This window comes from Oncorhynchus mykiss, chromosome 12, assembly GCF_013265735.2.
Source record: "Oncorhynchus mykiss isolate Arlee chromosome 12, USDA_OmykA_1.1, whole genome shotgun sequence".
NCBI lineage: Eukaryota > Metazoa > Chordata > Actinopteri > Salmoniformes > Salmonidae > Oncorhynchus > Oncorhynchus mykiss.
The window spans coordinates 37,494,563-37,509,664 of record NC_048576.1 but is presented as its reverse complement, the minus strand read 5'-3'; the positions used below and the strand labels follow the sequence as shown (position 1 = coordinate 37,509,664).

General features: G+C 44.9%; 1 non-coding gene across 1 annotated transcript; it reads left to right on the top strand.

The window, feature by feature from the left end:
• The first annotated feature begins 2,426 nt into the window (after positions 1-2,426).
• On the top strand, positions 2,427-4,459 carry LOC110537540. Its single transcript, XR_005034960.1, has 3 exons — positions 2,427-2,744; positions 3,228-3,518; positions 3,610-4,459. It is a non-coding gene; the product is annotated as an uncharacterized LOC110537540 (transcript).
• The last annotated feature ends 10,643 nt before the right edge of the window (positions 4,460-15,102 follow it).

Below are 15,102 nucleotides of genomic sequence, written 5' to 3'. Positions count from 1 at the left end.
TATAGGCACACACATTTGTCAGTAATGTGGCATCTGCAAAGGACATTAATCGACCATAGCTAGTCAAAATTAGCTAGTCATTCAAGCAACTCTAGGCCAGACGTTAGAGTTGCTTTGCGGCTTCCGGTTTCATTTCCAAAATAAAAGTCTAGAGTTTGTTATATAACTGTATTTAATAATGACGTTATACCAGTAGATGGCGTAGTATAGGCATGGTCCTTCAGCAAATGACTTGTGTAAGAATGACAGACACAGAAGAGCTGTGGCTAGAATAACCACATGAGTTGCAATATAGAAAGTAAATATCATTTAGGCTAGGTCTATTCCACTATCTAAATATGACATGCTGTTGTGTGTTATTTAATGGCCATATCATTTCAAAATGTATTTGTATAGCCATGTGGGGCTACTGTGATGATCATGTAACTGAATGAATCACACTTTTTCCAGTATTTGGGAGCACGGACTGTAGGCCTTATATTAGGCATTTTGACTGTTGGATTAGTGAATTCCACTCTGTATGTAGGCTTGTTATAGCCATTTGCATTGCACAACCCCATCACGCAGAGGCTATATCCATATCAATAAATGAGACAAAACAAAATATTGATGAAGTCGAGGCTATAACCTGTCCTGAGCGAAATAGTCAAGGGGTCCCAAATGGTCAAGACTATCTATAGCCTATTCTTATTGGCAGATCTGTTTTCCCTATCAGCCACTGCACGTGCTTCTTCAACTATTTTGTTCAACATTTATTTAGAGGCGGTATTTAGAGGCCTGTGAGCTAGGGCCTCTTTTTTAAGGAGAGCCCTATAATAAGAACTGATAAAACATAGTTATAAAATTATCCCGCAAGACACCAGTACCAAAAATGATAGCCTAAATTGCAATGCCTACAAGTTGAAGGCCTATTTTTTATTTGGATAGGCCTAAAAACTTAAATAAGTACTGAATTATTAAAGTGACAGGCTAAAGAACTTGGAGACATTAGATCATTTTGAATACACACATGGATTTCAATAATCACATGGATAAGACTGTTCTATTCTTTTTTTATTTAGTTCCTATTGCAACTCAGACAAATGACAATGAATGACATACTGACTGAAGGATTAATGAAATGTTGGAATGACGAGTTGCACGCATCATGCATGCTCTTTATTTGGCTAGTAGGCAAATAGGCCTACATTGGGGTATAATGACTCTATAGCTGCATGCCTCCAGAAGGGCATCACCTGAGGTTTAGTGGTGCTTTTCCAAAGGTGCATGGTGCTGCATGGAGATCACAAGCTCTTCAACTGGGTAGCAGTGTCGCGATGGAGGGAATAGCCTATACAGAGATTTCCTAAAACCACTGCAACCACTGTAAAATGTGGAAATAAGTTTATGCCAGATTTAGCCTACGTTTAACCTCTCCCTTGTTCATTCCAAAGTCCATATGTTCATGACCCGATTCATATAAATCATGTCAAATTATTTTCAATTCATATTAATCCCTCCTACAGAATATGCGTCGGCAGGATTTTGAATGATTAAATAAATATCAACATGTTCAATAAAAAAATAGAGTGGCAAAGACTCCAGTAGTCATACATAATTCCTAGATTAACCAAACATCTATTATTCTATGTTTCATTATTCCTGGTAGATACTCCTGGTTATGATTACAGACAGAGCCCAGAGAATGGGATCGTGCAATATTGAATTAGACATATTCTGATATGGTGCATGCATGGGGATGTTCACTCACCCAGAGATATTCACATAATTCAACATAATATTTGTTCAAACCTAAAATGTTAGTCTGTAATCGTAACATGGTGTTTGTATGTTCACAGATGAAATTTCACGTTTACGTTTCATGTTTCACACATGGCTTTCATTATGATCCTAACAATTTACGTATGGATTTTTCTTACTATCCTAACGCTATGCACGTTCAACCTTTTGGCAGGTATCTCGCTTCATAGTCCTGTCTCCGAGCTCGCCAGTTAATAGTCCTAAAAACCGGAAATGATTTACCTCTGGTTCGTTCGGCCATTCCTATGGGCAAAATTAATGGGGAAAGAATAGTGTTATGGAATAAACGCTTGAAAATAAGGTCTGAGGTTAACACATGCTTATGAGATCTTATACGTTTTGTTCTATGAGATCATATCAGTCAGTTAACATGACCTTTATGAATTATTAAGCATTTTTGTATTACATAAATGCTTAAAAATTCACAAAATGTGACATTAGCTGACGAAGATTATCTCATAGTACAAAACGTATAAGATCTCCTAAACCTGTCTTCTACAGACCTTATCTTCTGCGTTTATCCCAAAACTCTACAAAAGCTCCATTCATTTTCAATAGACTTTGGCCAACAAGCCATGGCGGAGTATGACTACCTTAGTGCCTACAAAAAGACGCCATTACTATTGTTCGCTGCCAGCCGTGGGCCTATTGCCTACTTTCGGTTTCACATTCACCAGGTTTTTGCGCAAGTACATGTGAGGAAAATCAGGAAGTATGTACGTCAAGCCTACTACTAGGGTGCGGTTCCGGTGGTTAGAAAAGTGTTTATTTTCTCAACTATACATGTTAAAGTTAGGACAAGCTGATCGTAGATCTGCAATAAACCCACGGTTTGCAACGAACAATAAGGTTGGAACTACAAATATTTTAGCAGGATAAACCAGTGTGAAGATCATCAAGAAAGTTACATCATACTTTTGTTCTACCCTTGGCAGCGATGGCAGGTAAAATACTGTGCAATAGTGTAGCCTATAAGTGTCACATTGCATATTCATAAAAGTTAAGTGTGATCTATTAAATAGTGAAAAACAGTCAGACATGCCAGTAGACAGTATTGTGTCTGTCATGGTTGTCATGAGCAAGTCTGTTATTCCTCCTAATTCATTTCAATAAGGTCCCGCAACTACAATGTATAAAGACTATATGTGTTTACAAATATAGTCTATGTATTTATTTACCAGTTGAAAGTTATGGGAACTGAGCCCTAATAATAAGTGAAATGGTAACACAAAAACAGCCTATTAATTCATTGTTTCTTTGGTATTAATTAATATAAGCACCACTATGCACATTCACAATTGATATAATTAAAAGTACCCATTGATATAATTTCCTTGTTAATACCAAGTAAATGCATTGTAAACCGGTCTACCCTACAGTAAAGTACTATAGGCCTATCAACATTTCCAAAATTGTAATGTCAACAGCTCAGCAGCTGCATGGATTGAGGACCAAATTCATTGAGAAGGTGTCAAAGGCCGTTCTAGATCAACTGATGGATGACCTCTTAGAAGACATGGTGCTGAACGATGGAGAAATCGAGGAGATAAAGGAGAACAACATGCTGAGGGCGGATAAGGCTCGCCAACTTATTGATAGTGTGCGCAGGAAAGGCAACACAGCCAGTGAGAAGTTTCTCATACGACTCCAGGAAAGAGACAAAAATGTCTACAGTGAGCTTAACCCCCAGGTGTAGCCAATATGGATGAGAGAAAAAGGTTAGTCTGACATTTGACCCCTTCACCGGGGGAGAAACCAGATAAATGTTGGCTACAATATACTTATTTTGACTTATTTTTATCTCCACAGTGTCTGACTCTTGACCCTCTCTTGAAAGACCTGGAGGTGCCACCCAGAGAGCCTCTTACATTCCTTTTGACCAAGGCCTCATAATTAAATGTCTTAATGTACGGTATTTTTTAAACAAATGAAATATCTATATTTTTCACAAGAATGTTTAATATAGAATAAATATATATACAAACTAAATATATATATTTTTACAATGTTTTTCTACTGAATTTTTTAAATCTAATAAATACTTTATTTCCTGTTAATTTTTTTTTTTATCATTCTTGCCTTTTATCCTAGCATCAAATATTAGATGAATCGGCTAGGTGAGCCCCAAACATAACTGATTACAGCGAATGCCACACTAACAAAGCACTTCCCTTACATGCTTCTTGCAGTGGAAAAACAAAATACATACCTTATACCTCAGATTCTCCTGGCTAGTGGATTTGATTAGATAGCATCATCAGTGTGTGCAGTGAAGTGGGTTGAGGCTGATCCCCTCAAAGATCTGCTGGGTACAGTATAGCGACTCTGTACCGGCTGATTTCCCACCAAGGCCTTCTGTGTTTTTGTTGACCTAATTATTCAGTGCAGACAACATCCCTCTAGAGGAAATGTTCCCCTGTGTTCCTAGCCAGATGGAATGTCCTGTAATCTCTTTAAAAACAGTAAGCGTATCAAACAATGAATTAACAAACTAGTAAATAGCAAAAAATATGATACCATAGGTGATCAAATATGTGTGTATTTTCACTTAGCATTGCACAGTAACTGCAGATCTAACATTGAATTGATCTGACAGTGCTCTATTCCAATGAATAGTTATTTCCCAACAGTTCAATAAAAATGAGTTGCTGCACACTGCACTATCAAAGTATCACTTGTTGATTTAGCAAAGTATGAATTGTTTATTTGCAAAGTATTGGCTATTTACTTTGCAAAAGTACTTTTGTGACAAAATAACCAAGTAATAGTTTGTGAGTGCAATATCTTCTTATCTCGGAACTGTTCACCATTTTTTTCTACATACCTACAAAGTAATCCCTTGATGTGTAAGTACACGTTACCTTTGTTCCAAATTGGATGATTATGCAATGCATGTAGCATAACTGCACCGTAAAATATGACCAACACAAATGATTTATTTGTATTAATCACCAATTATTATTTAGCTTTATGCATTAACATGTTTCACGTGAATTTAATTGAACTTGTTCTGAATCATCTTCATCGCAAATGTGATTACCTGTTCAATTTAAAGGGGAACCCTTTTTATCATTGAATCAGATAATAGAAGCCCCCGTGTTCCACATAATATACTAACAGTGTACATTCATAGTGATTAATGTGAACATCATAGTGTCAGTTCACAGCTGCAAGTATTGACTCAGCAGGCCGTAGTGACAAATGTTCACTCCCAAAGTTGACACCATAGAAATAGTATCCCTCTATGGTTGACACACAGTGGCTTGAACGCTGCTCTTCATTTCCTTATCCAATTAAAACACCATTTAAAATTGCACCACTTGTGAGCATCAACAGACAAGGGATTTTAAGGAAAGTCATTACTCAGTCAGCCTATTATCTTCACTAGCATATAAATTAAGGCAATCTTCTTGTCTAGGGCCTACTACCATCATTAGCCTACTCGGCGTCCTAAAGGCCACATTTACTAAGTGCTTATTTCAGTTGAGGATAACAGACCAAAGACAAAGCTAAAGCATGTCTTAATTTACAATTACAAGACTTAAAAATCTATTATGCATTTTCTACTTTATATGCGTTATTCCCTCTGATGCAAACCTCGCACCTAGTGCAAATACTTCATAGCCTACATCTGGCCATACGTCTGTAGTCAGTGACAACTACAGCATCCCCATAATCTTTTCAGTGTATTTTTTTCTCCCAACCATGTACCAGGGTACCACCTCCCTTATGAGTGCAGTGGCAGTGCTATAGACAGTGCATTCAGAACATATTCAGACACCTTCACTTTTTGTTACGTTACAGCCTTATTCTAAAATTGATTGAATTGTTCTTTCCCCTCATCAATACCCCATACCCCACACAATACCCCATAATGACAAAGCAAAAACAGGTGGAGACATTTAAGTTGAAAGTTTACATACACATTAGCCAAATATATTTAAACTATTTTTTTCACAATTCTTGACATATAATCCCAGTAGAAATTCCCTGTTTTAGGATCACCACTTTATTTTAAGATTGTGAAATGTCAGAATAATAGTAGAGAGAATGATTTTTATCAGCTTTAACTTCTTTCATCACATTCCAAGTGGGTCAGAAGTTTACATACACTCAATTAGTATTTGGTAGCATTGCCTTTAAAATGTTTAACTTGGGTCAAACGTTTCGGGTAGCCCTCCACAAGCTTCCCACAATACGTTGGGGGAATTTTGGCCCAATCCTCCTGACAGAGCTGGTGTAACTGAGTCAGGTTTGTAGGCCTCCTTGCTCGCACACACTTTTTCAGTTCTGCCCACAAATGTTCTATGGGATTGAGGTCAGGGCTTTGTGATGGCCACTACAATACCTTGATTTTGTTGTCCTTAAGCCATTTTGCCACAACCTTGGAAGTATGCTTGGGGTCATTGTCCATTTGGAAGACCCATTTGCGACCAAGCTTTAACTTCCTGACTGATGTCTTGAGATGTTGCTTCAATAAATCCACATAAATTTCCTGCCTCATGATGCCATCCATCTATTTTGGTGAAGTGCACCAGTCCCTCCTGCAGCAAAGCACCCCCACAACATGATGCTGCCCCCCCATCTATTTTGGTGAAGTGCACCAGTCCCTCCTGCAGCAAAGCACCCCCACAACATGATGCTGCCCCCCCCCCCTGTGCTTCACGGTTGGGATGGTGTTCTTCGGCTTGCAAGCCTCCCCCTTTTTCCTCCAAACATAACAATGGTCATTATGGCCAAACAGTTCTATTTTTGTTTCATCAGACCAGAGGACATTTCTCCAAAAAGTACGATCTTTATCCCCATGTGCAGTTGTAAACTGTAGTCTGGCTTTTTTATGGGGGTTTTAGAGTAGTGGCTTCTTCCTTGCTGAGCGGCCTTTCAGGTTATGTTGATATAGGACTCGTTTTACTGTGTATATAGATACTTTTGTACCCGTTTTACACGGCACAGTCAACTTAGTGTATGTTAACTTCTGACCCACTGGAATTGTGATAAGTTAAATAATCTGTCTGTAATCAATTGTTGGAAAAATTACTTTGTGTCATGCACAAAGTAGATGTCCTAACCGACTTGCCAAAACTATAGTTTGTTATTAACAAGAAATTTGTGGAGTGGTTGAAAAACAAGTTTTAATGACTCCAACCAAAGTGTATGTAAACTTCCGACTTCAACTGTAAGTATTCAGACCCTTTACTCAGTACTTTATTGAAGCAGCTTTGGAAGCGATTACAGCCTCAAGTCTACTTGGTTCCTCCCATTCTTCTCTGCAGATCCTCTCAAGCTCTGTCAGGTTGGATGGGGAGCGTCGTTGCACAGCTATTTTCAGATCTCTCCAGAGATGTTCGTTCAGGTTCAAGTTCTGGCTCTGGCTGGGCCACTCAAGGACATTCAGAGACTTGTCCCAAATCAAATCCAATTTTATTAGTCACATGCGCCGAATAACCAACAATGCAGTTTTAAAAAATACAGATAAAAATAATAGATAAAAGTAACAAGTAATTAAAGAGCAATGGTGAAATAACAATAGTGAGACTATATACAGGAGGGTACTGATACAGAGTCAATGTGCGGGAAACCGGTTATTTGAGGTAGTATGTACATGTAGGTAGAGTTATTAAAGTGACTATGTATAGATGACAAGAGTAGTAGAAGTGGTGTAAAGAGGGGGTGAGGGGGGGCACTGCAAATAGTCTGGGTAGCCATTTGACTAGATGATCATGAGTCTTAAGGATAGACCATGTTTAGAAGCCTCTAGGACCTAGACTTGGCACTCCGGTACCATTTGCCATGCGGTAGCAGAGAACAGTCTATGACTAGGCTGGCTGGCTGGAGACAATTTTTAGGGCATTCCTCTGACACCACCTGGTATAGAGGTCCTGGATGACAGGAAGCTTACTCTCTGTTACGCCTTGCGGTTAGAGGCCAAGCAGTTGCCAAACCAGTCAGGATGCTCTCGATGGTGCAGCTGTAGATCTTTTTGAGAATCTGAGGACCCATGCCAAATCTTTTCAGTCTCCTGGGGGGGAATAGGTTTTGTTGTGCCCTCTTTCACGACTGTCTTGGTGTGCTTGGACCATGTTAGTTTGTTGGTGATGTGGACACCAAGGAACTTGAAGCTCTCAACTTGCTCCACTGCAGCCCCATCGATGAGAATGGGGGCGTGCTCAGTCCTCTTTTTCCTGTAGTCCACAATCATCTCCTTTGTCTTGATCACGTTGAGGGAGAGGTTGTTGTCCTGGCACCACATAGCCAATAGGGAGGAGGTCAGAGACCTGGCCATCTCGTTGATGTCAGTGATCAGGTCTACCACCACTGTGGTGTCATCTGCAAATTTAATGATGGTGTTGGAACACTGAGCTATAGTCAATGAATAGCATTATCACATAGGTGTTCCTTTTGTCCAGGGGGGAAAGGGCAGTGTGGAGTGCAATACAGATTGCATCGTCTTTGGATCTGTTGGGGCGGTATGCAAATTGTTGTGGGTCTAGGATTTCTGGGATGATGGTTTTGATGTGAGCCATGACCAGCCTTTCAAGGCACTTCATGGCTACAGACGTGAGTGCTACGGGTCGGTAGTCGTTTAGGTAGGTTACCTTAGTGTTATTGTTCCTGCGGCCTTCTGAATATTGACCTGTTTAAAGGTCTTACTCACATCGACTGCGGAGAGCAGTCTTCAGGAACAGCTGGTGCTCTCATGCATGCTTCAGTGTTATTTGCCTCAAAGCGAGCATAGAAGTAGCTTAGCTCATCTGATAGGTTTGTGTCACTGGGCAGCTCTCGGCTGTGCTTCCCCTTGTTGTCTGTAATGGTTTGCAAGCCTTGCCACATCCGACGAGCGTCAGAGCCGGTGCAGAACGATTCGATCTTAATCCTGTATTGACGCTTTGCCTGTGCGACAGTTCGTCGAGGGGGATAGCGGGATTTCTTATAAGCTTCCGGGTTTGAGTCCCACTCCTTGAACGCGGCAGCTCTAGCCTTTAGCTCCATGGCTTCTGGTTGGGGTATGTACTAGAGGTCGACTGATTAATCGGCATGGTCAATTAATTACGTCCGATTTAAAGTTTTCATAACAATTGGTAATTGTCATCAACTTTTTTATTGATCTAGTCACGGGTGCTTCCTGCTTTAATTTGAACTTGTAAGCAGGAATCAGGAGGATAGAATATGGTCAGATTTGCCAAATGGAGGGTGAGAGTGTTACGGTGCGTGAATGAGGACCCAAAAGCGAATTAACTTAAACAGAGCTTCTTTAATTACCAAACATAGGTAGGCTCAGACGGACCGGCAGATTCCGACAGGACAAGACAAGGTTACAGCAAACATGACGACAGTCTGGTTCAGGCATGAAACACAACAAACAAGAATCCGACAAGGACAGGAACAAAAACAGAGAGAGATATAGGGGACTAATCAGAGGGAAAAAGGGAACAGGTGGGAAAAGGGGTGACGAGGTGGTTAGGAGGAGACAAGGCACAGCTGGGGGAAAGAGGGGGAGAAAAGGTAACCTAACAACGACCAGCAGAGGGAGACAGGGTGAAGGGAAAGGACAGAGACAAGACACAACATGACAGTACATGACAGTACCCCCCCACTCACCGAGCGCCTCCTGGCGCACTCGAGGAGGAAACCTGGCGGCAACGGAGGAAATCCTCGATCAGCGCACGGTCCAGCACGTCCCGAGAGGGAACCCAACTCCTCTCCTCAGGACCGTACCCCTCCCAATCTACGAGGTACTGGTGACCACGGCCCCGAGGACGCATGTCCAAAATTCTACGGACCCTGTAGATGGGTGCGCCCTCGACAAGGATGGGGGGGGGGGGGGGGGGGGGAAGACGAGCGGGGGCGCGAAGGACGGGCTTGATGCAGGAGACATGGAAGACCGGGTGGACGCGACGAAGGTATCGCGGAAGAAGAAGTCGAACTGCGACAGGATTAATGACCCGAGAAATACGGAACGGACCAATGAACCACGGGGTCAACTTGCGAGAAGCCGTCTTAAGGGGAAGGTTCTGAGTGGAGAGCCAAACTCTCTGACCGCGACAATATCTAGGACTCTTAGTTCTACGCTTATTAGCAGCCCTCACAGTCTGCGTCCTATAACGGCAAAGTGCAGACCTGACCCTCTTCCGGGTGCGCTCGCAACGTTGGACAAAAGCCTGAGCGGAGGGGACGCTGGACTCGGCGAACTGAGATGAGAACAGCGGAGGCTGGTACCCGAGGCTACTCTGAAAAGGAGATAGCCCGGTCGCAGACGAAGGAAGCGAGTTGTGGGCGTATTCTGCCCAGGGGAGCTGTTCTGACCAAGACGCAGGGTTACGAAAAGAAAGACTGCGTAAGATGCGACCAATAGTCTGATTGGCCCGTTCTGCTTGACCGTTAGACTGGGGGTGAAAGCCGGAAGAGAGACTGACGGAAGCCCCAATCAAACGGCAAAACTCCCTCCAAAATTGAGACGTGAATTGCGGACCTCTGTCCGAAACGACGTCTGACGGAAGGCCATGAATTCTGAAAACATTCTCGATGATGATTTGTGCCGTCTCTTTAGCAGAAGGAAGCTTAGCAAGGGGAATGAAATGAGCCGCCTTAGAGAACCTATCGACAACCGTAAGAATAACAGTCTTCCCTGCTGACGAAGGCAGTCCGGTGACAAAATCTAAGGCGATGTGAGACCACGGTCGAGAGGGAATAGGAAGCGGCCTGAGACGGCCGGCAGGAGGAGAGTTACCGGACTTAGTCTGCGCGCAGACCGAACAAGCAGCCACGAAACGACGCGTGTCATGCTCCCGGGTGGGCCACCAAAAACGCTGGCGAATGGAAGCAAGCGTACCCCGAACGCCAGGGTGGCCGGCTAACTTGGCAGAGTGAGCCCACTGAAGAACGGCCAGACGAGTAGGAACGGGAACGAAAAGAAGGTTCCTAGGACAAGCGCGCGGCGACGGAGTGTGAGTGAGCGCTTGTTTTACCTGCCTCTCAATTCCCCAGACAGTCAACCCGACAACACGCCCCTCAGGGAGAATCCCCTCGGGGTCAGTGGAGGCTACTGAAGAACTGAAGAGACGAGACAAAGCATCAGGCTTGGTGTTCTTAGAGCCCGGACGATAAGAAATCACGAACTCGAAACGAGCGAAAAACAGCGCCAAACGCGCCTGACGCGCATTAAGTCGTTTGGCAGAACGGATGTACTCAAGGTTCCTATGGTCAGTCCAAACGACAAAAGGAACGGTCGCCCCCTCCAACCACTGTCGCCATTCGCCTAGGGCTAACCGGATGGCGAGCAGTTCGCGGTTACCCACATCATAGTTACGTTCCGACGGCGACAGGCGATGAGAAAAATACGCGCATGGGTGGACCTTGTCGTCAGAGAGGGAGCGCTGAGAAAGAATGGCTCCCACGCCCACCTCTGACGCGTCAACCTCGACAACGAACTGTCTAGAGACGTCAGGTGTAACAAGGATAGGAGCGGATGTAAAACGATTCTTGAGGAGATCAAAAGCTCCCTGGGCGGAAACGGACCACTTAAAGCACGTCTTGACAGAAGTAAGGGCTGTGAGAGGAGCTGCCACCTGACCGAAATTACGGATGAAACGACGATAGAAGTTCGCGAAGCCGAGAAAGCGCTGCAGCTCGACGCGTGACTTAGGGACGGGCCAATCAATGACAGCTTGGACCTTAGCGGGATCCATCTTAATGCCTTCAGCGGAAATAACAGAACCGAGAAATGTGACGGAGGAGGCATGAAAAGTGCACTTCTCAGCCTTCACAAAAAGACAATTCTCTAAAAGGCGCTGGAGGACACGTCGAACGTGCTGAACATGAATCTGGAGTGACGGTGAAAAAATCAGGATATCGTCAAGGTAAACGAAAACAAAGATGTTCAGCATGTCTCTCAGGACATCATTGACTAATGCCTGAAAGACAGCTGGAGCGTTAGCGAGGCCGAAAGGAAGAACCCGGTATTCAAAGTGCCCTAACGGAGTGTTAAACGCCGTCTTCCACTCGTCCCCCTCCCTGATGCGCACGAGATGGTAAGCGTTACGAAGGTCCAACTTAGTAAAAAACCTGTCTCCCTGCAGGATCTCGAAGGCTGAAGACATAAGAGGAAGCGGATAACGATTCTTCACTGTTATGTCATTCAGCCCTCGATAATCTATGCAGGGGCGCAGAGACCCGTCCTTCTTCTTGACAAAAAAAACCCCCGCTCCGGCGGGAGAGGAGGAGGGGACTATGGTACCGGCGTCAAGAGCTACAGACAAATAATCTTCGAGAGCCTTACGTTCGGGAGCCGACAGAGAGTATAGTCTACCCCGGGGGGGGGGTGGTTCCCGGAAGGAGATCAATACTACAATCATACGACCGGTGTGGAGGAAGAGAGGTGGCCCTGGACCGACTGAACACCGTGCGCAGATCGTGATATTCCTCCGGCACCCCTGTCAAATCACCAGGCTCCTCCTGTGAAGAAGAGACAGAGGAAACAGGAGGGATAGCAGACATTAAACATTTCACATGACAAGAGACGTTCCAGGAGAGGATAGAATTACTAGACCAATTAATGGAAGGATTATGACAAACTAGCCAGGGATGGCCCAAAACAACAGGTGTAAAAGGTGAACGAAAAATTAAAAAAGAAATGGTTTCACTATGATTACCAGAAACAGTGAGGGTTAAAGGTAGCGTCTCACGCTGAATCCTGGGGAGAGGACTACCATCCAGGGCGAACAAGGCCGTGGGCTCCTTTAACTGTCTGAGAGGAATGTCATGTTCCCGAGCCCAGGTCTCGTCCATAAAACAGCCCTCCGCCCCAGAGTCTATTAAGGCACTGCAGGAAGCTGACGAACCGGTCCAGCGTAGATGGACCGACAAGGTAGTGCAGGATCTTGAAGGAGAGACAGGAGTAGTAGCGCTCACCAGTAGCCCTCCGCTTACTGACGAGCTCTGGCCTTTTACTGGACATGAAGTGACAAAATGACCAGCGGAACCGCAATAGAGACAGAGGCGGTTGGTGATTCTCCGTTCCCTCTCCTTAGTCGAGATGCGGATACCTCCCAGCTGCATGGGCTCAGCACCCGAGCCGGCAGAGGAAGATGGTAGTGATGCGGAGAGGGGGGCGACGGAGAGCGCGAGCTCCTTTCCACGAGCTCGGTGACGAAGATCAACCCGTCGCTCAATGCGAATAGCGAGTTCAATCAAGGAATCCACGCTGGAAGGAACCTCCCGGGAGAGAATCTCATCCTTTACCTCTGCGCGGAGACCCTCCAGAAGACGAGCGAGCAAGGCCGGCTCGTTCCAGCCACTGGAGATAGCAAGAGTGCGAAACTCAATAGAGTAGTCTGTTATGGATCGATTGCCTTGACATAGGGAAGACAGGGCCCTGGAAGCCTCCTCCCCAAAAACAGATCGATCAAAAACCCGTATCATCTCCTCCTTAAAGTCCTGATACTGGTTAGTACACTCAGCCCTTGCCTCCCAGATTGCCGTGCCCCACTCACGAGCCCGTCCAATAAGGAGAGATATGACGTAGGTGACACGAGCAGTGCTCCTGGAGTAAGTGTTGGGCTGGAGAGAAAACACAATATCACACTGGGTGAGGAACGAGCGGCATTCAGTGGGCTCCCCAGAGTAACACGGCGGGTTATTGATTCTGGGCTCCGGAGATTCGAAAGCCCTGGAAGTGGCCGGTAGATCGAGGCGGAGATGGTGAACCTGTTCTGTGAGGTTGGAGACTTGGGTGGCCAGGGTCTCAACGGCATGTCGAGCAGCAGACACTTCCTGCTCGTGTCTGCCTAGCATCGCTCCCTGGATCCCGACGGCTGAGTGGAGAGGATCCGAAGTCGCTGGGTCCATTCTTGGTCGGATTCTTCTGTTACGGTGCGTGAATGAGGACCCAAAAGCGAATTAACTTAAACAGAGCTTCTTTAATTACCAAACATAGGTAGGCTCAGACGGACCGGCAGATTCCGACAGGACAAGACAAGGTTACAGCAAACATGACGACAGTCTGGTTCAGGCATGAAACACAACAAACAAGAATCCGACAAGGACAGGAACAAAAACAGAGAGAGATATAGGGGACTAATCAGAGGGAAAAAGGGAACAGGTGGGAAAAGGGGTGACGAGGTGGTTAGGAGGAGACAAGGCACAGCTGGGGGAAAGAGGGGGAGAAAAGGTAACCTAACAACGACCAGCAGAGGGAGACAGGGTGAAGGGAAAGGACAGAGACAAGACACAACATGACAGTACATGACAGAGAGGGAGCTTTGTATGCGTCTCTGTATGCGTCTCTGGAGTATAGGTGGTCCAGAGTTCTTTTTCCTCTGGTTGCACATTTAACATGCTGATAGAAATTTGGTAAAAAGGCTTTAAGTTTCCATGCATTAAAGTCGCCGGCTACTAGGAGCGTCACCTCTGGGTGAGCGTTTTCCCAAAGCCACTCCTGCATTGTCTTGGCTGTGTGCTTACGGTTGTTGTCCTGTTGGAAGGTGAACCTTCACACCTAGTCTGAGGTCCTTAGAGCTCTGGAGCAGGTTTTCATCAAGGACCTCGCTGTACTTTATTCCGTCCATCTTTCCCTCGATCCTGACTAGTTACCCAGTCCCTGCCTCTGAAAAACATCCCCGCAGCACGATGCTGCCACAACCATGCTTCACCGTAGGGATTGGTGCCAGGTTTCCTCCAGACGTGACGCTTGGCATTCAGGCCAAAGTGTTCAATCTTGGTTTCATCAGACCAGAGACTCTTGTTTCTCATGGTCTGAGAGTCCTTTAGGTGCCTTTTGGCAAACTCCAAGTAGGTTGTCTTGCCTTTTATTGAGGAGTAGCTTCCATCTGGCCATTCTACCATAAAGGCCTGATTTGTAGAGTGCTGCAGATATGGTTGTCCTTCTGGAAGGTTCCCCCATCTCCACAGAGGAACTCTGAAGCTCAGTCAGAGTGACCATCGGGTTCTTGGTCACCTCCCTGACCAAGGCCCTAATCCATCGACTGCTCGGTTTGGCCGGGCGGGCAGCTCTAGGAAGATTCTTTGTGATTCAAACTTCTTCCAGTTAAGAATGATGGAGGCCACTGTGTTCTTGGGGACCTTCAGTGCTGCAGACATTTTTTGGTACCCTTCCCCAGATCTGTGCCTCGACACAATCCTGTCTCGGAGCTCTACGGACAATTCCTTTGAACTCATGGCTCGACATGCACTCAATTTGTTCTGACATGCACTGTCAACTGTGGGACCTTATATGTGCATTTCCAAATCATGTACAAATCAATTGAACCTACCACAGGTGGACTCCAATTAAGTTGTAGAAACATC